Genomic DNA, 6,000 nt, shown 5'->3' with positions numbered 1-6,000 from the left:
CCGTAATGAATGATGAAGAGTAGGAAAATTTGAGTAGGTGAATAGCCAGTGAGAAAAAAAAATTCACACTAGTGAATCTGGAGATTAAGCAAAACAGTTTAATGCAATCCAAAATTTTCAAGACCAATCATGGACTCAGGCGATTGTGTAGAAAGGAAATAGTAATCAGTTCTGGTTATCAGTTGATAGATTAGCGTTTGTTTTGGAGCCTACTTTAAGCAGCATGCATCCAAACAAAGTTACTTAAGAGGCCACGGTAAGCATGATATTTAAATCTAAAAAGATCGCAAAATTTTAAGTACTTCACTGAGCGGTATATGTTGCAGGCTTCTTTGATATTTCCCTGTCTCTAAACCAAAAAAATAAAAGAAAATAGCACCTGATGTTCAATGAACTTTAAAAACCCAACCAGGGGTTTGAGGCCATTTGTTTGAAGAGAAGTTGCCTGCTCGGATATGTTCACGAACCCATTTGCATGAAAATGTTCGTGTTAGTCTGCTGCGTATTCATAACTTCAAAGTATATTAGTCATATCAGCCTTCATGCAAAGTTGAGCTAATTTACACGGTTGTTTTTCTCCGCATGACAACCGGATAGGGGTATTAACATAACTGAATACTCTGAGCTCAATATATATATATATATATATATATATATATATATATATATATATATATATATATATATATATGTATATATATATATTTATATTTATAATTTTTTATATTGAAGAAGTTGGTGCGCATCAGTCATTTTTTCGTATATCTGACCAAATCAAGTTGAGTAGGAAGTGATTCTATAGTAAGCTGCAAGATTATCACCTGGAAATTACAGGAGTCTTATATGGAAAGTGACCGAACCTTTTGGTAGTTCTTTTTATACTTTTGTGCTGGTATTTACAGTTTTCTCAGTGTAAACACAAGGTCTGTTGTATATATATGTATATATATACATTATATATATATACATATACATATACATATGGTTATTTATATATATGGTATATATGTATATTTATATCTATATATATATATATATATATATATATATATATATATATATATATATATATATATATATATATATATATACATATACAGTATATGTTTATATAACTGAATCACGTGATGGATATATAAATATAAAGGCAAAATCCACGAAGGAAAGGAAACAGTGGAGTACTGCAAGGCCTTTCGACTTCTTTTCCTTTACTTAGTAGACTGCTATGTAAAGGACAAGAAGTCGAAAGGCCTTGCAGTACTCCATTTTTTCCTTTCCGTGGATTTTACCTTTATATATATATATATATATATATATATATATATATATATATATATATATATATATTATATATATATATATTATATATATATATATATATATATATATATATATATATATATATATATATATATATATATATATATATATATATCAAGATATTTGCAGTTTCTTAGGTTGTTTGTGCCTGGGCTGGGATAGCTTACCCTTCCAGACTTAAGGTGTGAAGTTGAATGTAATTATATTTTTCACTTTGTTACATCAAAGAACAGTTCTCTTCCACTAATATTAATTTCAAAAACAGCATACCTAGGAGTTGGATATTTTTGGGAAGGACTGTTCGTCAGCTTCCGGGCCCAATTTGAGTTCCGGAACATAAAGGTGTGGGAGGAAATCCTCATTTATATGACTTGATGTGGGTAGCAGGCTTTTTTCCTATTGTTGGTGTATCAACACATATAATCCTTTGATACGGCATAGTCGGCAACCTCAGAGTTACACTTTGGAGACATTTTTAGATGGTGTACTTGCTTTTTCCCGTAGACACCTAACGCGGTGCACTGTAGGCACTACTCAAGGTTCTATGCAGCGTCCCTTCGGCCCTAACTGCAACCCCTTTCATTCCTTTTACTCTACCTCCGTTCATATTCTCTTTCTTCCTTCTTACTTCCCACCTTCTCCTAACATTAAATATGTAGATCTTTAAAAAGTCTCTTATCTTGGTCATTTCCTGAACAGATGCATTTTGGAAGCTTTATGTAAAACAATCCCTAAGCGGGGAGGGCCGTCAGTGCACCTCACGTGAGGTGCACTGTAGGCATTACTTAAGGGTCTTTGCAGCGTCCCTTCGGCCCCCGGCTGCAACCTCTTAAATTCCTTTTACAGTACCTCCGTTCATACTCTTTCTTCCAGCTTACTTTCCACCTTCTCTATCAATTGTTTCATAGTGCAGCTGCGAGGTTTCCCCCCTGTTACACCTTTCAAACCTTTCTACTCTTAATTTCCCTATCAGCACTGAATAACCTCATAGGTGCCAACGCTTGGCCTTTAGTCTAAATTCTATATTCTATTCTATTCTGTAAAAGAAGTACTCGCCACGTCGTATCTTATCTTCATCCTTTTTGGTTTAATATTGGTTTTCCCTTCTCCTGTAAATAAGACCTTGCTCTGACAAGCTGATGGAAACTTTCAGTTTTCGACATAAAATATTTACAGACCGGTAAATATTTACAGACCAGTAAACCAAGAGTCAGTCATTCTGTATCATCTTCAGTCAGGCTTTATTGCCCCTAGTAATGGCTTTGATAATCTTGAATTGGAAACTTATTTCCTGCGGCGAGTCGTACCTTCCCTCAAGACTAACCATAAAATTGTTTTTATCTCCTGACTTTGCCGTAGTTACTTCATAATTATGTCAGTCCCCCAAGCCGTCAGGCGCCACCTTTCTGGGGCAGAATCGTGGCGGGAGGATTTGAACAGAAATGATAAATAAAGCGAGAAAAGGAGAATTTAATTAATTCATAGATATACTATTATTCTGAACATTAATTATGATGACGTAATAAAATTCAGAAGCGTCATAAATGTTGAAATTAAAAGCAATTATTTTACAGCATTTCATAAATGTTGAAATTATAAAGCAATTATATATTTTACATATATTTGATATATATATATATATATATATATATATATATATATATATATATATATATATATATATATATATATATATATATATATATATTACTGACAGGACCTCATTGTCATTTCGACGGATACTTGACAATGAGGACTGTTAGTCCTGGAAAGCTTGTAACTTTTAATGAATAAATATCTCCGCTAGATACCATCCATTTTCAATGGGGTGCTGTCAGTAATTGCATTAATCCACAAATATTTGTGTAAGTAATAAAGTTATATATATTATACATGTGTGATTGTGTGTGGTAAAATCCAAAAAGGTATGAGTAACTAGCACAAACTTTCCTCATTACCTTTGCAATAAAAGCTTGGTTCAGTATACATTAATGTTAGAAGAAGGAACTCGACTTAGAGTTTTTATTAGTAGAAACTAAAATCTCAAACAAGTTAAACTAAATTAATTAGTAAAAAAGAGAGACTTGAAAAATCTTGAATGGTGATGGATTTCATTGTCATCTCTTCTAATGTAGATTATCGGGCGTTGTGTTATTATTAGTTACTGACAGTGTGAGAGCATACCGTATTTTATGCCATTCTCTCTCTCTCTCTCTCTTTTAATGTACATGCGGGCGTGTACAAGTTTGGTATGTTACTTTTTTTATCTTTTTTTTTTTTGTGTTTGTGTTACTAAGGCTAATTTGCAAACGATTTTGTTTATAAGAGCGGTCTCAGATTTTTGTGGTAACCTCAAAAGCACTTTAGATTTTCTGTATATGTATTTTGAACTTATATGTAGCGCTTATGCCTTTCGTTTATAATCATGTCAGATCTGAGGAATTTGCATAATTGCACATATTTGCTACTGGAACATCGCCTAACAACTGAGGATGTCACTGTATATCGTGATGCAAAGAAACCAAGACTTTTATCACACGTGGTGTTGTTTCTGAATTGATATGGTTCTAGGAAACGTTAGCATTGGACGTGATATTTCAGAAAAATGGCACAGAATAAGAATATGTGGGTTGTTTTGTACTTTATACACGCTTACCCTAGGGCGCGCGCGCGCACACAAACACACATACATGTATAATATATATATATATATATATATATATATATATATATATATATATATATATATATATATATATATATATATATATATATATATATATATATATATATATATATATATATATATATATATATATATATATATATATATATACTGTATATATGTATGTACATATGACGTGCAGACATACAAGAGATTTCAGTGTCTGTTTTATAAAAGGGGTCGAGTTTGTTTTATTTAGCAGAACAACTAACCGGTGAAGAAAGACTTGCATAGATCCCTGATTTCTCATGACTAATAAGATGACGTCATCCACCACATGTCGCAAGAAGAGTACTTGTATATGGAAGGCATGGAAAATAAGGTGACGTCATCCGCCACATGTCACAGGGTACCTGTGTATGAGAAGCATTTCCAGGCTGGTATTCTGATGCAATTTTAATGTAATTGGAAATTTTAATCAACTGATCTTCCTTTCGCTCCTAGGCCACTAGTTTTGATATTAACAAATCGTCCAGTCTTTACTAACTGATGATACAGTTAACAGACAAAGTCTGGTACAGATGGGAAAAGTTAAAAGAGAGAGAGAGACGGGAATCGTTCCATATGGTCATTATTGACGATCAAAAATCCGTTTTCTTTAGCTTACTACGTTTGTATGAGTATAGAAAATGGAAACTGTCGAAAACTGTCAATGGAAAATATTTTTTTACCCAGCATTAGGTTTGTGGTTCGGATTATGTCTTGAAAGAAATACTCGGTATTCGCACGCTTGTTTCTTCCATAGTGGATTATTATAGACCAGTAACTATGTATCTACGTCATAGTACACGTCACTAAAACAGTGTAATTAATCTTCGTGAGATCAGACTGGAAACAGCTGTTTCAATATTTGTATTCATTTTCGCAGCTTTTTAATTTTGTGAACTATCTTCAGAAGTGTTTCTAAATACTCGTCGGCTATTTTATCTTTTCAGAGATCTTGACAAGGGGGGGAATTAGGTAGGAGGGGATCCTGCCTGGGCAAGCTGTATGGTTGTGTGTAAGTATGCGTGTGTGTTTGTGCGTATGTACGTGTGGTAAGGAAGACTATTGATTGCCTGGACCCCACCCACCCTCTTTCTCTCTCGCTCTGGGATTTCGTTTTCTCCCTCCTTCCTTCCTTTCTTTTGCAGGAGATGCGCAGTCAGCGATTTGTTCTCTTTCGCGAAATCCACGTAAAGTTGCGCTGATGCCCCACAATTTTTCAGCCATAAATTGTAGTGAATCAGACTCCGTTTGAAATTGCGCTTCTTCCGCACCGCCGCGGCCGTTGCTGGCCCCGCCGGACGAGGAGCTTCCTTCGTCATGGACAGAAATCAATAACGGCCTTAAATGTGATGATGGGAGTCATCGTGTTCCAATTAGGCTTACTCTTACTCTGGTCCTTCGTAACCTGACGACTGAGAGCCTCTTGGCTTCCATATGGCATTGTCGTTTTATTAATGGGGATTCCCTATCGAGAGAACGTTGGTGATTGGTCGCAGCCTATGGACGAGGAGGGCAAGAGGGGTACGCTTGCGTGAATTTCAGTGCCTGGCGCTGACGACAGCCCGCTAGCCACAGAGACAGTATCGCGACTGCACCCTGACACAGCGGTATTATGAGCAAGGGGGAAAGATGAGATTATTTATTTGGAAAAAAAGATTGCCGATTTCTTGTGATACGTGGAGTGCATAAAAAAGGGAATCTATGGAACTGGAAGCTGTAGGGGTTTAAATGCTGACCTCGGACGCCCAAAAACGCTGCGTGTTATTGTCTTGCCAGTGTTCGCGTGGGCGTGTAAACAGACTGTAACTGTGTCGCCCGCATTTGCAAGTCCGTGATCAGATTGCTTGGACTGCAATACGCAGTTGTATGCGAGTAACAAATGGCTAACTCTCGCCAGTAGGAAACAGTTGACAATCAACCATCTACCTCGAAGTATCGTCCTCCTGTGACAGATGGTTCCCGATGAA

The 6,000-nt window shown here is 35.6% G+C and overlaps 1 protein-coding gene across 6 annotated transcripts in view; it reads left to right on the top strand.

Annotated features, from left to right (window-relative positions):
- Positions 1 to 6,000, top strand: part of LOC136835256 (RUN and FYVE domain-containing protein 2-like) — a 126,638-nt gene that overhangs the window by 21,452 nt on the left and 99,186 nt on the right. For 2 of the 6 annotated variants that reach the window (XM_067098561.1, XM_067098540.1), the window contains exon 1: positions 5,506 to 5,640. The exons of 1 other annotated variant lie outside the window; for it this stretch is intronic. The gene's annotated coding sequence lies outside the window, so the exon portion shown is untranslated. Of the gene's footprint in view, positions 1 to 5,117; positions 5,221 to 5,262; positions 5,380 to 5,505; positions 5,641 to 6,000 lie in introns of those variants that run through there. 3 more of the 6 variants (XM_067098571.1, XM_067098546.1, XM_067098581.1) reach the window with 3 other exon arrangements.

The sequence above is a fragment of the Macrobrachium rosenbergii genome, chromosome 4 (assembly GCF_040412425.1).
Source record: "Macrobrachium rosenbergii isolate ZJJX-2024 chromosome 4, ASM4041242v1, whole genome shotgun sequence".
Lineage (NCBI taxonomy): Eukaryota > Metazoa > Arthropoda > Malacostraca > Decapoda > Palaemonidae > Macrobrachium > Macrobrachium rosenbergii.
This window is presented reverse-complemented; position numbering and strand designations above follow the sequence as displayed.